The sequence below is a fragment of the Cucumis sativus genome, chromosome 2 (assembly GCF_000004075.3).
Source record: "Cucumis sativus cultivar 9930 chromosome 2, Cucumber_9930_V3, whole genome shotgun sequence".
In the NCBI taxonomy this organism is placed as follows: domain Eukaryota; kingdom Viridiplantae; phylum Streptophyta; class Magnoliopsida; order Cucurbitales; family Cucurbitaceae; genus Cucumis; species Cucumis sativus.
The window spans coordinates 16,735,520-16,755,606 of NC_026656.2; the positions used below are offsets into that span (position 1 = coordinate 16,735,520).

The window sequence follows — 20,087 nt, forward strand, 5'->3', positions numbered from 1 at the left end:
ATACTACACTCAATTTAGGAGATTTTCGAAGTAGAGTTACCCAATTAACACAAGTTGATTGTTAACATAATTCGTCCAAAGTTGTACATATAGTGATCCTTGCATGCTCTTTGGTTGAACCTTTTTTTCTCACCTCTTACGCCCATACTTGCCACTTTCCAACTCATGCAAGACACTTATTTGGCACTTAGGTATCTTGTATGTTGTCCACTTGTACTCTACCGCACATCTTACCTCATATTGCTTAAGTCATCCTTGGACGCATATCCCTTTTTCTATGAGGGTTCTTTAGTAAATTCTTACTGCCAAGAATGCCTAAGACTTTTTTTTCTCGCTAATCTCCCAAACATCCCTCAATGCCTTCAACAAACCATGCCATCTTGACTAGCATTTGGTTGAATTGCCCCATTGGCCGCATGACCTATGTCCACATAGCCCACCTCTTTGTTGCATGACATTCCTTATCCACGTTCTAACTTCTTTAGAGTTTCTTGACATTTCCTAGATGCTTAGCTTCCTTGCCTAGCGCATACCCTTGGTCATATAGCCTTGTCTTATAGAGGTTGTCTTGACACCATTCGGCCATACCACATCTCAACCATTGGCCACCCAACATGTCTCTTTAGAGGTTCGCTTGACACTTTTGGCCGCCTAGAGTATGCAACATGCCCTAGCCAACACTTAGCCAATTTTCGAACACCCTTTAGGCCTTTCTTTGTTACGATGACACTTTTCTTTTATCATCTTAAAAATATTAACACATCTTTCATAACACTTCAACTAAACTATCCAACCTTAAACCATCTTTCTCCTAACATCAACCCCTAATGTCCTATTGAGTTCTTTAGATGAATTAAGGATTATTGGTATCGGTGTTTACACGCGAGATGTAAGTCTTCCTCCTTCGAATTACGTATAGTAGTGTGCGGAGGGAGAGGAATGTGATGCAGGTCTTCCTCCTCAACCCTAAGGAATTCTTTTTCGCTAACAATGCCCTTTTGATCGGGTAAGGGTTTGTTCGGTCAGGTCGTGAGGTGAAGGATGTTGTTATAATGATCGGGGATTTGGTGGTGAGAGGATAATAGACATGCGAGAGGACTTGGGTAAGATTGATGAGGGGGAGTTTCAATTTTTGGATGAGGACTGGAATTGAAGGATTTGGATTTTGAGGAGGCAATGAGAGAGTTAGGGGTCAGATTGCAAGAGGTTTAGGGTCGATGGCCACGTCTAGCTTTCGACTTTTTTTCCTTTTTATACGAGTTAGACGCGTCATCGTGGACATTTCTCCTCTTGAGTAGTGGTGGCAGCGGAGAAGCCTCTTCTTCTTCTCTGTCATTCCATTCTTCTCCCTTAACTTTATTTAAGGTTTTGAGGTGTCTCTCTTCTTCTTTATTTTGATGGAGTGTTATGGTTTGGTTGAGATTCACCTGAGAACATGCATAAGGGGTGATTGCAGAAAAGCTAAAAGCTTAGGAACCGTCGGAGGAAGGGCAGATCATTAATTGTATGTAACGCCTTCCTCTTACGTGGTGGCAGCAACGTTGAGAATAGATTTAGGGATTCCCGACGTATCATTAATCGTGTGGGAATATGTTTAGGGATTTCTGACGTTTAACAAATCAGGTCATGAATAGGGTGCTATTTCCGACGTTTTCGTCGTGCGTCAGGAGTTCTCTGTCTTTTTTAACTCCATTCTTTACATAAAGGAAACATAAAGAGAAAGAAAATGAGAGAGGAGAGGGAGACCGAGAGGAAGATTGAGAAGAAGAGGGCATTGTCATCACCATTGTCGTCCCTGTTGTCGTCCCGTCGTCGTCGCCATCGGTAAATGGTTTACTTTAGTCATTGTTTTGTTTTAGTTAATTAGTTTTAGTATTTAGATTTCAAATTTGTTTTAGGTGTTAGATTTTAGATTTCAAATTAGTTTTAGTATTTAGATTTTGAATTAGTTGTAAGTTTTAGTAATGAAATTTAATTTCAAGTGTTGTTAGAATTTTGAATTAGTTGTAGGTTTTAGAAATTTGAATTTGAAGTGTTGAAGTTGAGATTGAAGTGTTGAAGTTGAGTTTGAATTTAAAATTTTCAATTTGAATTTAGGAATTAAATGAAGTTATTTTTTTTAAAAAAATAGAGGATCTCCCGACGCATGGTTCCTAGACATCTCTCGGTGCTATATTGACAACATCTTCGACGTTCATACAACGTCGGAAGATGTCTAGAAACCCTCAACGCACAACATTGTGCATCGGGAGTTCCTCTCCCGATACATTTTTCCTCACTTGTGTTCCGACGTATATTAGTGCGTCAGAAAAGCCTTTTCTGACGCTTTTTATATATCTCCCAATGATTTTATGCATCGAGAGAGTCCTCATTTCTTGTAGTGTTAGACAAAGAGCTTCAATGTGGTAGAGGGGAAAGGCATGACACCTTTAGGTGCTTTCATCAAAGGGAGGATTGAGGTTCTGATTATGGCGCTAAGGTTAACTGCCATCTTCTTCTTAATGCAATAAATCATCATTGTGCACTCTAGTGGGATGGTGTTGTTGTCAACCAGGCAGGCGATTTCGTTTTCAAGTCTTAGGTCTTAATTCTTAACAACCTTTGAGTATTGATGCTCTACCCCAACCCTCATCCAAAACGATAACTAACACAATGGTTTGGAAGTTTTTGTGAAACATCATCTATACTTTTTCTTTAATGGTCGATGAAAAAAAAGTCAGGAAAATGGTATTTCTGACCATTTTAAGTGTTACCAAAATATCACATTTGGTGTAGTATGGTATTGTTTTGAATATTTTTGTAAAATAGTGGATCAAGAAGTTTTACTAAGATAAAGTTTCATGTTGGACAAGAGGATAGTGGATGGGAATTAAGTTGAATGGTCCACTTTTTTTTTAAATCCTTTAAGGTTTTATGAAAACCTTTCACAATACCTTTTCATAATCATTTTGTAAAAATAATATCAAATCATTTAAATATACCGAAAAATTATTTCATTTCGAATAAACCTTTCTTTATGCTTAAAAAATCATTTCATTTTGTCAAGGATCCCGAATCGTTCTCTACGCTTGGTCTCATTACCTCGCGTTTAGACTACTGTATCAACAGCATCTGAGAACATACAAATTCGTCTTTGTTGCTATACCGCTAAGCTTTATACGCTCATTTCAATGCATAAGTCAGCTTCTTATTACCATGTAGTTTGTACACTCCATGGTGGCCTTCACTCTTTATGTGCACACAAAAGTTAGCATCATCTCAAAGAAACATAGTATTGAAATCATAGTCATCAAATCAAGCTTTAATATTATAAATAATGCTTGAAAACATAACTTTTCGTAGAAATCTTTCTGAAACATTCTCATCTGAATTCTTCTTTCAAATCAGTAAAGAGAAATCGTAATAAAGTTTCTTAACATAAATTCTTTTGACTGAAAAGCACTCACCAAACTTCACTAAAGAAGTCCTTCTCACAACCATCTTTTCGCGTGGCTAAACCAACAACACTTTAACATTTCAACAAAACTCTCGTCATCCCCTCCTTAGTTACCTAAATTCTCCTATTTTATAGATCCCTTATACTAACTTAGTCATGCAAATCCTTAATATTTAACCTAGTCATGCTCAAATCCTTAATCTTACATGTTAACCCATGTCAAATCAGATTTGACATTTTCTTTACAAACCTTGCTCCCCGCCTAACCCAAACCGTGAATAAATTCAACCACTTAACATTTCTCGTGAATAACCTTATCGCTTGATTATATTTTTATTATAAGAAACGTTCCACCTGAACTAACCAACTTTTACTCGCATAAAACTCTTATCACGAACTTAAACTCCAAGGCTTCCTCGTAGACTTCTTCTCCACGAAACACTTGGTTCTTCTCGCGAAGACCACCCAAAACTCCTAGTCTAACACTCAAAACTTTCATTTCTTAACTTACGCAAAGACTTTTTCGCTTCTTATCTGTAACGACCCAACTTTTTACCTAAGTCGAGGTCATTAACTTTTGACAAAAGACCTTGGTTAATTAAAATTTAAAACCTCAAAAGAACAAAATTTATTTTGTTTGTTTGGGCCCCAGTTTTAAATTACTAAAATTCACATGAAAATTTAAAACTAAAAAGTTTCAAATCTTTGAATACTTTAAAACTTCAAAATTTTCTAAACAGTCTCACGTTCGAATACAAATAATACTATAAATCACTAAGCGGAAGCAAAATTTTAAAGTGTCCCCTGTGGCGGTCACGCTTCCTTCCTGCCCCTCGCCGGTTTGCTGCCTTTATTACCTTTGCCTGAAAAATTAAACATAAGGAGGGTGAGTATAAAAATACCCAGTAAGAGACCCTCTACTGGTCCCGTCAGGGGAAAATAAATTGTTAACATTCTATTGGGACACCCTGTACAGTCGCAGTCTTGTGATCCCGTAGGATGCACATTTCAGTCTAACGCCCCGAGGGACGTACATTTCAGTCTAGTGTTCTGCAGAAACACATATCAGTCTAATGCTCCGAAGGTCGCATAAAAATTGGTGATCCCGTAGGACACCTACAAGGCATACATCCCAATAAAACTAACAATTTTTCCCCTCAATCCATTCTAACCATCTTTACGGTAATTTATGACATCTTTCAGTTACTTCAAAATATAAAGTTCTTTCACTCAACATTCTAACAGTCAACCTATCTCACTTAAGTTCGAAGGTCGTTGATAACATTTTAATACATCTGTCAAGTAAACAACAAAGTCACAACACCCCTCATTTTTACCAGCGCAAACCACAGTTCAGTATAATCCACATTCAACCGAAACAAATTCACTAGTTCACATCCAAATCTTTATACAGCACAATCTATTAATATCATCATGTACACATAAGCATAATTTCAGTCATTCACATGTATACTTTCGGCAATCCACATCAATTCACACATCAATGTATTTATATATATGTTTCCAGTCAAATACAACATACACTAAACATTTAGTCTGCAACCAAACGTGTACATCTTAATCATCATCCATACAGTCCAACACAACTCAAAAACTTTAGGTGAGTCCAGTAGAAAGTCCCTTACCTCAAAGTTAGGGAAGCTCCCTTAATCAACTATCGTCCACGAAACAATCCAAATAAGGGCAAACCGAAATCAAAATTCACAAATTGGTTGTGAATTTAAGTGATCCAAGGTTACCTTTCACACCTTCAAGAATAATTTATCAAATTAGTCAATTAACCCATCCGTAACGTTTGAACACCTTGAAAACATCACAACCCATACTTAAATTGTTTTGAAAACGACTACAATTTCATAACTTCAATCTTACCAACAATACTTCGACGGATCTCAGTAAAAATAGGGGCAGCGCAATCGATTCTAAACAAAAACCATCGTGCAAACAGATTAGAGTGTACGTCGGTTTGTGAATCGCGGTTAGAAGAAAAAACACGTTGCTGGAAAAGAGGAAACGCGCGGCTAGAAGGAGGCGTGCGCGCTGCCTCAAAATCGATCGACGATCTGACGCGGCGACTGGGCTTCACGAACGGAGAAGAAGAGAGGAAAGGAATGGACGACGGCTGGACTTGGCTTCGACGGAGACAGAGGTCACGCGGCGGGGCTGGGCAGAGGGTCACGGCGGTGGGCGGAGGCCATGGATCTGAACGGCAAGGGAAGGGGAGAAGATGATGGTCGGCTGGGTTAGGGTACAGGAAAGAGAAGAAGAAAAAGATGGAGAGAGGGGTGTCGCACGCGTGAGAGAGGGGAGAGAGGAAAAAGATATTTTAATTTCTTTTTCTTTTCCTTTTTTTTATGCTAATTAATAATAATAATAATAATATATTATTATTATGAAAGACTTTTCCAACACTTTTTTTTTTAAGACAAAACAACAAAATGACGTCGAACAAAAATTAAGAGTAAAAATATCGAATGGTCCGATTAAATTAATTACCTTAGAGTTCGGGGTGTTACATTATCGCACAACTTCTTTCGAACTACCCACTTATCGCAAAAAAGTATACTTAACCGTAAAAGATCTTATCACTTAATCTTTCCATGGATTTATTTGAACACCAACTTCTTAATTCTTAGCCGAATTTTACTTCCTTACTCAAATTAGAAATGGGTCGCACAACTTCCTTCGCGAACTACCCACTGAATCGCAATAACGTATACTTAACCATAAATTTTTTTATCGCTTAATCCTTTTCGTTGATTTATTCAAACGCCAAATTCTTAATACCTAGCCAAATTTTACTTCATTACTCAAATTAGAAATGGGTCTCACATTTAGAGCCTATCGCTTCTTTAAGATACATGATCTTACCGATTCAGAGAAATTAACCACAGGCGTTATTAGTTTTGATGATCTGGCATTGGATTGGTACCAAGCACAAGAAGAGTTGGAAGTTTTTAAGAATTGGGCTGACCTGAAAGAACGAATGCTTGTACAGTTTCGATCAATTCGAGAAGGAACTTTGGTTGGAAGATTTTTCTCAATCAAACAGAAAATGAATGTAGAAGAATACCGCAACCGATTTGATCGATATTTAGCTCTGGTAGCATTTCTTCAAACGGTAGTGTTAGAGGAGACTTTGATGATTGGGCTTAGCCCATGAATAAAAATGGAAGTGGAAACCGTGGAACCGATTGGGTTGGCCCAGATGATGAAATTTGCGTTGAAGATTGAGAATAAGGAACTAGTGAGAAAAGAGTGTGGGTTGAGCAGTGCATTTCATGTAAAACTGCAACTCACCCTATCTATTGTGGAAAACAACAATACAATGATGACTAAGGAAGAAACCAGCAATGGAAAGTCTGCTGATGAGAGCTATCACCCTGAAAGGAGTTACTGATAGAACTAAGACATGCACAACAGAAAAAGAATCGAAATTCTACCCTAATTGGGCTTAGTTAACGAGACTAAACCAAAAAATAAGGTTTTTAGAATACTTACATTTGAAGCTGCGTTTTATTCGAACAACCACTAAGTTTGACTTAGTATCCTCTAGACTCATAATCGAGTTGTGGGACCCGTTGGATGAAAGAACCGGACGAGAGAAATAGATGAAAAAAAATGGGCGTGGTAAATTTTCTTTTTTTTTTAAGTAAATAAGAAAAAGAAATTCCATTTGGTGTGAAAGCCCAAATATAATAGCCAACCCATCAAATGAGTTCAAAGGCCCCATTTATAAGGATTTTTCATTCAAAATTGTATGTCCATGCAATACTAAAGTCCAACAACTCAAAGTCCACTTTCTCTAGCAAGGACTTGATAAAAAAAGAGAATATGAGTTAATAGGAAAATGAAAGGGAATTCCTTGGAAAGTTGGTTTGTGTGTCATTAAAAGTCAAGGTGGAAAACAAAGTACAACATATGGCTAAATGTGAGAGTAGGCGTGCAAGTATAATAAATACCTACCAAGATGTTTATTAATAACATGTGTTTGATACATAATTACAACACTTTGACCAAACAACCAATGCTTAACTATTTTCAAAACGTCTGGTCATCTCGCTGCAAATCCTTCAACCTTCTTCTCTACTTGGCCTAAACACCTCATCTTGGAAGATGAATTTTTGAAAGAATGTCTAAAAGACTAAGGTTTTATGAAATCCTTTTCGCAATACCTTTTCATAAACATCATTTCGCATAAACAACATCAAATAATTTTATCTCGCATAAACCTTTCTTTATCCTTAACATACTCATAACATAACAATTTCACATAAACACACATTAGTTAACATTCATTCCTTTCACCAAGGATTTTGAATCGTTCTCTACACTTTGATGTAGAACATCTCCCTTCTTGATGTTTCTTGAGTTTTATCCTAGAGGAGGGGTTTGAATTACCATTTTTATAGTTTAGGATTAGTTATTTGAATTACCAATTTTGTATCTTGAGTTAGTTATAACTAACTCAACTCCAAGTTAAACTAACTCAACCCCAAGTTAGTTTAACAACTCTTGTAATCTCCAGCCTATAAAAAAGCTTCTCATTTTCATTAATAAGACATAAAAAAAGAGGCATTATACATAAAGATTTCTAGCTTTGCAATTACTGCATCAATTGGTATCAGAGCGTGATCCTAGCTCACTCTTCCCTAAAAAAACTTGGATCCTACCACTCTTATATCCATGGACGCGGAAGCCTCCTTCAACCAACGCTTGCAGTTGGTAGAACAAGCTATTGAAGAACTTCGAAAAGGGCAGCAGTATATACAGCAATCGTTAGTAGAATTAACAAACCTTTTTACCCGATTTCATGTCCAACCTTTAGAAGAAGCAATTCAGCCCCAAGAAACCCAATTGCAGCAAACCAAGAAAGACAAGAAAAACCAATAAACCCTGTTGTAAACCAAGAACTACTAAGAAATCAACCTATTCACATCCACAATAATCGATTGTATGGAAACAACGTACTTGGAAATTTCTTAAACGATTCTGACTCTTCCGATGAAGACAACTTGCTGAACATTCATCAAGAACCTCAACAAAGGCTTGGACTTCGACCATACTTTCAAGAAGATCAAGAAATACGTATGAAAGTGGATCTCCCTACCTTCAATGGTCAAATGGACGTGGAGAAGTTTCTTGATTGGATCAAGAACGTAGAAAATTTTTTCGACTATGCCAATACACCCGAACACAAGAAGGTTCGATTAGTTGCTCTCAAACTTCAAGGTGGCGCAAGCGCTTGGTGGGATCAATTACAAAACAATAGACGATTATTCGGTAAACAATCTAAAGATTAGCTGAATATCTTATAAAAAGATGTTGCCATAGGCTTAGTGGTGACAGGTGAGAAAGTAAGCTGTGTCTTTTATGACTCTTAAACGTTGAAGTCAATCAATGAGTTCCAAATGCAATATTGGAAGTTTTCTTAAATATTTTGATGCTTTTGCATGTTGTGAAAGAACTTGGTTAGATGTGAGAAAGGGGTTTATGAGATTAGTTACTTACTATTCCCTTTTTCACTGTCATTGCTACTCAGTAGATATGCTATGGGCTCGTGTTTCTGTAGAATATAATTCAGATGCTCTTTCTCTAGAATATAATTTATATGTTCTCTCTACAAATTTGAAGTAATTTCTACTGTTTTTGCTAATAATTTATATATTATAGAGTTAAATTTAACACAGTTAATCATCTTAAGCATTTGACTCTGGTGTTCTTAAGATATAAATTCAAATCCCTATAATTTTATCATCTTGATCTTTTCAATCGTCTCACATACCGTCTTCATTTCATAATCTTGCCTACTAGCTGCGTATCATCAATGAAATTACCATAGGAGTCCACATGTGGTAATTATGGATCTAGCACGATATACTGCGTATCATGTTGTTGGAGATCATTTTAAATGATTAACCAGTCTATTGGTGGTTTGAGTCTTTCCTTTTGAATCTATAGGTTGTTCAATGGTCTAATATTAACTATGTTTAGATTTATGGTAATTTTCATTCTTTTACAGCCTTAATAACCAAGGAAAGGTGTGCTTTGATAATCTTTTCTTTCTCTTCAGCAGGTTGGTAATGTAGAAAGGATACATGTATACTATGCCCACGGACTAGATAGCCCAACCTTTGTTCGCCGGTGTTATTGGCTCCTAGATAAGTATGTTATGGTTGAAAGAAAATTGTTAAATTGCTTGCTACCAGTTGTTTCAGTGGGGTCTATCCCCATCATGCCACAAGCAAAGAAAAATGAAATTAGACAGTGGCAGTATATCGTGTTCTACTTATATAATTTATGACTTGCTTCTGCTTTTTGTTCAGGACCTTTGAACACATTGTCCTTGTTCATTACCGTGAAACACAAGAGGTTAGGTTCAGCACAATGCATCTGCAGTTACTGAAATATTATCTTGAGACAAACTTTTATCATTTGGACTACTACATCTATTTAAGATTTGCTGATTTTTCCTCCATGGTTGCAATATTAGAACTTCATCCAAAATAATGTTGTCATGTGTGTCTTTATGGTGATTCATGTGTTGAGAGTTCTCTTTCTTCTGCTATCCATAAATTTATGGAATGGAAAGGCAATGATCATGACACTATTTTTTGTCAGATAAACACTGGTTTCATATGCTTCAACTCTGTGGTGCTTCACAGCACACGGATAAAACTTCCAAACAATCTGCACCCAATATTACCATAATGCATTTGGACACTTCATTAACAACTTCTTACAATTAGCCTTTCTATATTGAAAATAATTCGTTATCTTAACTTCCTGTTGCTGCTAGTTTCAGAATTTTCCATCCACATCGTTGAACTCAAATTCTGGTTCTGTCTCTAACCCATCAACTCCGTGGCTTTTATCGGAGGAACTTGATTCCAAGGCTACTCATGTTTATTCTCTTGGTGAAAATGAATTGTCAGGTGATACTGGCCGAACCTGTCAAAAATAAATGAGTCATAGTTTGTTTGATCATTCATTTTCTAATCTTTCTTCTTTATATTTAATTAGTTGTTTAATTTCTTAAAAAAGAATTCTGGTTTATTTATAGTATATTTGGTAGTATGCATGCCTCAGCTCCTTTAATGCATGTCTCTTACAGTATATTTGGTAGTCTTTTATAATGTTACACCCTTTTTTTTAATTCCTAAAACCTTTTAACTTTCCAAATTTTCATTCATTCTTTTAGAAAATTATTTTCATTATTTTTTTATGGTTACAAAACCATCCATTAACTACATTAATTAGACAATTCACTCCAATAATAAATAAATAACTTTTTTGGATCTAAGGTCTTTTCTCATTCTACAAATTTAATTTACTATATAAAGGTTATTATGCTAATTGAAAAATATATTTCTCTCAAGTATGCAATGACAGAAAATTAGGTTATAAATATATAAAAAAAAAAATTAGGTATTATAATTTTTTTAAAAAATTATATTTTTATTTTTTAATAAAACCTTGCATTTGGGGATTCACATGTTGTTACTTGTCGAACCAAAAAAGATAAATTCGCGGTGAAAACTCTTTAAAAACCCAATTCGTGGAAGGAAAAATTGAACTGTGGCGTTGAGTTATTTTGTTGTTGAAGAAGATCAGTAAAAAACCCACAGCATTAAAACTTCTTTTTGTTTCTTTAAGTATATTTTAGATTGCAGCGTATTTTCTATTTGGGTTTAGTTAGGGTTTCTCTTGTTTATTCCAAGATATGCATGGATAGTTCATGTTCGACTATTTGGAAAGAGGGATTTATGTAGCACGGGTATTATATTCTGGTTTTGGAAGTGTCGAGATAAATTAAGGACTTTTTTAATCTTCTTCAAACAAACCTATACGAAGGCGAAGAATAATTTGTGCTTGTATTTTAGTCGGAATAAGAAGAAACATGAAGAGAATGCCCACGAGGAAAATGACCATGAGAAAAAGTTGTGTATTCCTCCATCCATAACTGAGCTCTCTAATGTGTATTCCTCCCTCCATAACTGGCTTACTTTGGACTGTTTGGATAGAAAGAAGAATCCTTCGAAGCCCTAGACTTGTCTCTACCGCATTCGAAAATGCCAAGTTCTCTCTGAGGATCTCTAACTTCTGCCGTGTTCACGTCCGTCCGTGTTCCGTCTGTTCGCGTTCACCACGTCTGCGTTCACGCACGTCTCACGCGTTCACCGCGTTCACCACGTCCGAGTTTATCTAATATATTTTTCCAAATCTTAAAGAAGAACTTTTGATTTCATTGGAGTTTATCATTAGAGGCATTACTATATTGGCTGCCTCTCAGTGGGCGATAGGTTTTCCAATGGTCATTTGAGACTGGTTGATAATAGCAAAAGTTAGAGCTTGAGAAGAAGGAGCGAAGAAAGTAGTGAAGACAAAAGAAGAAAGAAAGCTGAGTGAAAAACGAAAATTGACAAGGTAGAGATGTGACATGAAAATGATGATGAGAAGTGAAGGAGGCACGACACAATACTGGTACACAATAACAAAGCCTTGATAATTAAAAAAAGGATGGTGCCAAGAAAAATTTAAATACAAAAAAAATGAAGGTTCTTGCAAGTGTATTGAGTGAATGGGAGAAAGAAAGGATAAAAAAGGTAGAAAAGAGAGAGAGAAGTCAAGGGTAGAGATACATAGCTTTGTATATAGAAACTTTATGTTTATACTCCATTATACGTTGTGGAGAATATAACATCCTGATATGTTTGATTCAATTTGAATGATGCAATTATTTATTTTTCTGCAATAATTCTACTTCTAGAACCTAAATTTTGAAAGCCTACTAATTTTTCAGAATTAATTCGAGACCCCACTTTTGCTCCCCTTCCTACCTACGGTTACTTTTTGCTTAAACTTTAAAAGTTGTTTGAAAATTTTTGCTGAAACTTGTAAAATTTGTTTGAAGTTCGTATATCTCTCACATATTGCAAGGTTTCTTAATTATTTTATTGAATTTCCTACATAAATGCATTCAAACATGAGTTGACATAAATGCATTTTGCTATCAAGAGAGTATACCATACATGCATGTGTAGGACTTTTATCCCTTATATTTTATAATTTGTCTTACTACTGTTATTGACTGATATACCAATATACATGTGTAAAGTATTGATCATATAATTAATATTAAATTTATTACATTCACTCATCAATTTAAGTTTTTTAGTCAATGTATGTTCATGATGTACCATGGTCATATCATAATAGAATAGATCCAAGATTATATATGTTCAAACCAACTGGTGATTTAATTATCAAAGATATTATGATTTTGTCCAGTTTTTTTTTTCAGTCACTACTAGAAAAATGGATTTTAATCAAGACATTGTGTCGTTGAAAATAAAAGAAAAAAGAGGTGGGATGAGGTACATTGTGTTGTTGAAAATAAAAATATGGATTATTTCTTAAAACAATCATATTGACACAATTTAATTTATTTCAACACAATTTTTGCGTCATTAATTAACAACAATTTTTTTGTCATTAAAAAAATTTTCAAATGAAAAAACCTCAAATTTCAAAAAAAATTCGAAGTGGGCTACCGAGTCGTTATGAAGAACCCTTGCCCTCCAATTTTTTGCCACTTGCCGTCGTCGATTCCACACTCCAACCACTGTTGTCGTTGCTCCCACAACAAGCCTTCGCCGTCAAACCCACCAATCTAGCCACTTTCGTCGAATAAATTTATTTAGAAATATAAGTTTTAATGACACTTGAAATCAAGAAAAAGGGATATGAGGGAATAAAATGTGTCGTTAAAAATAAAAATACAAAATTTTTTGTGACACAAATTGAGTTTTCTTGACAAAATTTTGGCATTGTAAATAATGGCATAAATTATGTGTCATTAAAAATTACCCTAATAAAAAATCAATGTTTTCCTTCAATCATACGCTTTTTGATTTAAAACAAATAATTCGAAGCTTTCATCCCACTTGTGAACAATGACCGAAAAAAACCTTACTTCATCCCACATCGTCGCTGTCTTTAGCTCTCTCGCAAATGCTCTCTGGCGACGTTCCCCCCTCTCTCGCAAATACTCTTCACGACTTTTCCTCTCTCTCAAAATTAAGCTCTCCGCCCACCATTTGAAGGAACTCACCAAATTTGCAAGTAATTGAAGAATTCGTGGTCCATGAGATAGATTAAGTCCATTTATGAGTTAGTTTGATTATATTATGTCACATATACATGTATTACAATTAAGGGACACTTGCAAAAATGGCAAAATAAGTTATAATAATTAAGTCCATAGAACACATACCTTATTATTTGAGAAAGTGACAAAAACAAAGACCAACTCACACATCAAGAGGTAAAATGTCACAAATGCCCTCGTTATTGATGTACATTTGATACACCTTATACACGTCTGATACACCTAATACCTCTTGATACATTAAGTCCATTTATGAGTTAGTTTGATTAGATTATGTCACATATACATGTATTACAATTAAGGGACACTTGCGAAAATGGCAAAATAAGTTATAATAATTAAGTCCATAGAACACATACTTTATTATTTGAGAAAATGACAAAAACAAAGACCAACTCACACATCAAGAGGTAAAATGTCACAAATGCCCTCGTTATTGATGTATATTTGATACACCTTATACACGTCTGATACACCTAATACCCCTTGATACACTTGATACTTCTTACTGATACACTTGATACATTTGATAGATACAATTCATGCACTCGGTACTCATTGATACACTCGATACTTTTTGATACACACTTGAAACATCTTCATACACATAATACTTCTCGTTACACTTGATTCTTCTTGATACACTTGATACCCCTGAGACCTTGATACACTTGATTAGTTTGATACACTTAAAGACTTCACTTATAAGTTTGATACACGTGATACACCACTAATAAACTTGTTATACTTCATTGGTACACTTAACAAATTTGATATGTTTGATGTACATGCACTACAAGAAATTTACCCTTTGTCGATGACAAATATCGTCAATAAATCTTAAAAAACTAATCAACTTTTCTTTTGCTAACGAAATTAAGCTGTCAACACACACCGTCACGTAGGTCTATTGGAAGATCCTCTATCGATGGCAACAAATAAACTGTCAGCAAAAATAAGAACTATTTTGAGATAAGGTTTGTGCGTACACGTGTGTGCGTTTGTGCATGCTTGTGTGCGTGTGGATAGATGTGTGTGTGCATGCGTGCGCTTGTGCATGTGTGTGTGTGTGGGTTCGTGCGTCTGTGGGTGTCTGTGTGTAGGTGTGCGTGTGCGCGTGTGTGTGTAAGTGTGCATGTGTACGTGTGTGCGCAGTGCTTCTATGCTTGTGTCCGAACAAGTTAATATTTTTTAATGTTGAGTTTCTTCCAATTTTAAAATAATAATTTAATTATCTTGATATTTAAGGCATTAATGTTATTTTGAGATAAAGATAGTGAACAGGTTGATATTTTTTAATTTTGAAATTCAATTAAGGTTATTTTAATACAAAATCTATCGTTGAGACTCTCAAATTCCGAAAAATAATAATTTTGTTATTTTGAAATTCAATTTTGTTATTTTGAAATTCAAATTCAATTAGGTTATTTTGAAATTAGTATGATTGAATAAAGTTATTAATATGTTGAATTAATTAGTTGAGTCTCGAGATATTAAGAAAAATATTATGATATGAGTTGATGTATCTATTTCAAGTAAAAGATAATTAAAAGCTGAGAAATGCATAACATAAATTAATTACAATGTAGAGACGAAATAATTACAGTTGAAGAATGTTGATATTTTGGTATTTTATAAAATACCATGCACGTGCAAAAAATGCTAGTTGCTAAAATTCAAAGGAAAAAGTAGTTTTGTCATTTTTCAAAATGACCCCTAAAAACGTTGTTATGTCTCTTATGACAAAGAGTGTAGATCTACTGATCCATATTCGATTTGTTTTTTGTTGGTAAAATTGGATAAGACTGCATTATATTGAAATAATTACACGAATGACACTTTTAAGGCAATATTGATAGAAATTATAATTTAATCAATGTTATTAAGTCATGGTTTAAAACTCTTTCTAAACATAATTAATGTATTTGTTTTTTAACTTTAATTAATTTACACATCTTTGTGCGTGTGTGCATATGTGCGTGTGCGTGTGCGTGTGGATGGATGTGTGTGTGCTGCGTGCGTGTGCGTGCGTTGTGCACGTGTGCGCGTGTGCTTGTGTGCGAACAAGTTAATATTTTTTAATTTTGAAATTCAATTAAAGTTATTTTTGATACAAAATCTATCGTTGAGATTCTCAAATTTCGAAAAATAATAATTTTGTTATTTTGAAATTGAAATTTAATTAGGTTATTTTGAAATTAGTAAGATTGAATAAAATTAAAATCTTGAATCAATTAGTTGAGTCCCGAGATATTAAGAAAAAAGGATGTATCTTTTTCAGGTAAAAAATAATTAAAAGCTAATAAATGCATAACATAAATTAATTACAACGTAGAAACGAAATAATTACTGTTTGAGAAGGTGAATATTTTGGTATTTTATAAAATATCATGGACACGTGTAAAAAATTCTATTTGCTAAAATTTAAAAGAAAAAGTAGTTTTGCCATTTTTCAAAATGACCCATAAAAACGTTGCTATATCTCTTATGACAAAGAGTGTCATCTACTGGTACATATTTGACTTGTTTTTTGTTCGTAAAATTGGATAAGACTGCATTATATTGAAATAATTACACTAATGACACTTTTAAACCAATATTGATAGAAATTATAATTTAATTAACGTTATTAAGTCAAATGAACATGGTTTAAAAGTCTTTCTAAACATAATTATTGTAGTTATTTTTTAATTTTAATTCATTTATACATCTTTGTGCATATGTGCGTGTGTGCGTGCATGTGCGTGAGTGCGTACGTGTGTGCGTATGCGCGTGTCCACGTGTGCGTGGGTGTGTGTGTCTACGTGTGTGTGGGTGTGAGTGTCCACGTGTGCGCTTTTGTGCGTGTGCGTGTGCGTGTGTGTGCGTATACGCGCGCGTGCGTGTGTACGTGAGTGGGCGTGTGCGCTTTTTGTGCTTTTCTTCCAATTTTAAAATAATAATTTAATTATCTTGATATTCAAGTCATTAAAATTATTTTGAGATAAGGTTATTTTAATATAAAATCTATCGTTGAGATTCTCAAATTCTAAAAAATAATAATTTTGTAATTTTGAAATTCAATTTGGTTATTTTGAAATTCAAATTCAATTAGATTATTTTGAAATTAATAAGATTGAATAATGTTATTAAAATGTTGAATTAATTAATTGAGTCCTGAGATTTTAAGAGAAAAGTTATGATATGAGTTGATGAAGTTGATAAATACATAACATAAATTAATTATAACGTAAAAACAAAATAATTATAGTTGGAGAAGGTGAATATTTTGGTATTTTATAAAATACCATGCACGCGCAAAAAATGTTGTTTGCTAAAATTGAAAAGAAAATGTAGTTTTGCCATTTTCCAAATTGACTCCTAAAAACGTTGGATTTTTGTGTATTCCCTTGGGTTTTCTTGTTCAATATTTAGTCAAATTGCAGTATACCTAAAATTTGTGTTTGTTACGTCACAAGATTTCATTCACTATTTGTGTCTGTATTATTTTATATTTTATACAGGAGACTCCGTTTGAGTGTTGAGCTAATAATGGGAGGGACTACCGTTGACCCCAAAATTACAAGGTTTCATGTTGCTTACTGGATCATTAATGATTCGTCTCTATCTTTGGCTCAGCGAGTGGTGGAGTTGGAACCCCCTGAAAGTGTAGAGTTAGACTCTCTACCGTTGTCAAGAGCTGTTAAGTATGCAAAAATGGCCTTGAGAAATCCTATAAACTCTCTGAACAGGAGACATTCTAGTGTAAGAAGAAATGCTCAAGTCCCTTGGAGAAATTGAGGACACAACTCCAATTCCTAGCATGCTTTCTCCCTAAGACTATGTTGGTCCTAGTCGGGGAGTGGCATTTACATCCCAGAAAGACACACATGTATCACCTCGTGTTGGCACTTTCATTGCAATGCACAACTCTGACATATATAGTGCCGACATTTCCTTCCTTAAGCTTGAAAAAAGGTGATTTGATGTCCATAAAAAATTAACTGAGCAGTTAGATATTTTGTAATACGTATCTCACGTAATTTGATGCTCATTGATACTGCATTACTGTGTCAGGAACGTGTTGATGTAAAATCTTTAAGTTTTGATGGATCTTATTACAAGCTTTCAACTCTTCTTAGCACGACTTCTGACAGAACAATGGTTTGATATATCTTTACACGATCACATATCACATATGAACGATTGCATATCCCATCTAAAATATCGATCACCCTTGGTAAAACAACCGTTTAGATATTCTACACGATTGTTTGCTTAAGGATACACGATCATTTTGTAACTATTTTTTTTTATTATCCTTTTCTTCTTTCTATACTAGAATCAGAATCAATTGTTTTGATGATATTAACAACATGTATGATGATCTTCGTGATGATTCTAGTCATCACAATCTGGACAAGAATGATGACCATCAAAATAACAAACATGTGATCATCCATGAGAATCCATCTGTTCAAGAGTCACATCTTCAAGAATCTACTGTAGAAACTCAACAGTTAGTGTTTGTAAACTTACTGGTATAGAAGTAGATACGATGGATAATGTATTTGTAAACTAAGAAAGGTGTTATGTATATATATATATCTTGACTGTCTGGTGTGTTGTTATAGTATCAACTGATTTTGTGATAGATTGAATAGATTGAACGTAGGTGTGTTAAGTTGGATTGATGATATGATGGAGTAGTTTGACTATACTAGGAATGGATTGATTAAATGTTTATAATGGACTAAGGGAAAATTGTTAGCTTTGTCGATTGGGTAGTGTGCCTTGCAGGTGTCCTACAGGATCACCACCAGTTGTGCATTCTTCGAGAGCACTAGAATGACATGTGCATTCTTCGAGAGCAATAGACTGACATGTGCATTCTTCGAGAGCACTAGACTGACATGTGCTTTCTGCAGAGCACTAGACTAATATTTGTGTCCTTTAGGGCATTGGACTGGTTATGTGTATTCCTACATGATCACAAGACTTTTAAAGTGCAGGGCACCTCCAATAGGAAGTTAACAATTTTATTTTTCTTCTAACAGGATCAGTAGTGGGTCCCTTACTGGGTATGTTTATACTCACCTTTTTATGTTTAATCTTTTTCCGCGAAACTGCCATAGGGAAATGTCCTTCAAATTGCTTCTACTTTATATTTTTTTTATTTTGGTTTTCTTTAGTAATTGAGACTGTTTTGGGTTTCATGATTGAACGACTTTTATGTTCTTGAACTTTCTTTATTATCGATACTTTTACACTTTCAAAATTTTATTTGAAATAGAGCCCGAATAAAAACTCTTTAATGTTGTTAAAAAATATATTTTTTTAAATTATAAAGTCTTATGGTTAAAGGACGAATCTAGTCTTAAAGTAATAACTTCAGCTTAATTCGAAAAATTAGGTCGTTACAATCTATTTTGCAGAAAAGAAAATCATCGATTTTATTTTGGTTAAGAAAAGCTGTTTTTCTTCTACATATTTATAACTCTATTTCTTTCATTGAGTAGGAGACGGGGTAGGAGAAAATCATAGGATTCTATTAACTTAAAAAATATTAAATTAATAGAAGTTTCAAATCAACTAACTAATTAACCATTAATCAATTAGTTAATAATTAATTAAATCATATTTAATTAATATTTCATTTAAATCTTATTGAATGAATATCTCTCCAATACCTCATAGTTTTATATTAATTTAATTAAATCAAATTTAATTAAATAATATTAAACTAAACTATTAATTAATTCTTCAATTAATTAATAACTAAATTAAATATTTTATATTTAACTTAAGTTAAATTTGAATCATATTCAAATATAACTTTATCTCATAATTAATAGTTTTAATATGAAACAAATCCACATTAAATTAATATTTGAACTCATTCAAATATTTTATCTCTCATAAATTAATTTGGAACTTTATCTAAAATTAAATTTATATAATAAAGTTTCATTAACATATAAACTTTATATTATAATGTATCATTATATATTATACTAATTATACTAATTTCCAAAGTAAATTTGAATATTTCAAATTAGAACCAATATAAATAAATCACATTATCATTTTGTATCATCCATTACTTTCTATTCAGTCTGTTGAATAAGAAATTTTGAGACCAATCACAAGTTGCCACATCATTTATTAAGTTAATGATGAAAAGTACAAATAATTAAATTTGGGATTAATTAAGATTGACACATGCTCCAAATTAAAGAGTTAAAATAAATAAATTGGTCATTCTAGTAATGCCACATGTTTTCATATTAATCGTTGGATTAAGTTAATCATTTTAGTTCAATTAAATATTATTTACTTGGACTAAGTTCAATTAAGCCAAAAAATAAGCTTAATTGAGCCCAAAGACTAAATATAACCTAAGTCCATATGGTTGAGCCCATGGGTCTGGTCCATGGACCAACCAAGTTCAAACCCATAAAGCCCACTAGTGAACTCTAT

The 20,087-nt window shown here is 33.9% G+C and overlaps 2 long non-coding RNA genes across 2 annotated transcripts; one reads left to right on the forward strand and one right to left on the reverse strand.

Moving 5' to 3' along the window:
* Positions 1-4,116: 4,116 nt before the first annotated feature.
* Positions 4,117-5,388, reverse strand: LOC116401999. The gene is made up of 2 exons (XR_004214349.1): positions 5,083-5,388; positions 4,117-4,299 (listed from the first exon to the last, which is right to left on the reverse strand). It is a non-coding gene; the product is annotated as an uncharacterized LOC116401999 (long non-coding RNA).
* Positions 5,389-8,839: 3,451 nt separating this feature from the next.
* On the forward strand, positions 8,840-10,672 carry LOC116402194. Its single transcript, XR_004214646.1, has 3 exons — positions 8,840-9,622; positions 9,784-9,829; positions 10,257-10,672. It is a non-coding gene; the product is annotated as an uncharacterized LOC116402194 (long non-coding RNA).
* Positions 10,673-20,087: the final 9,415 nt, after the last annotated feature.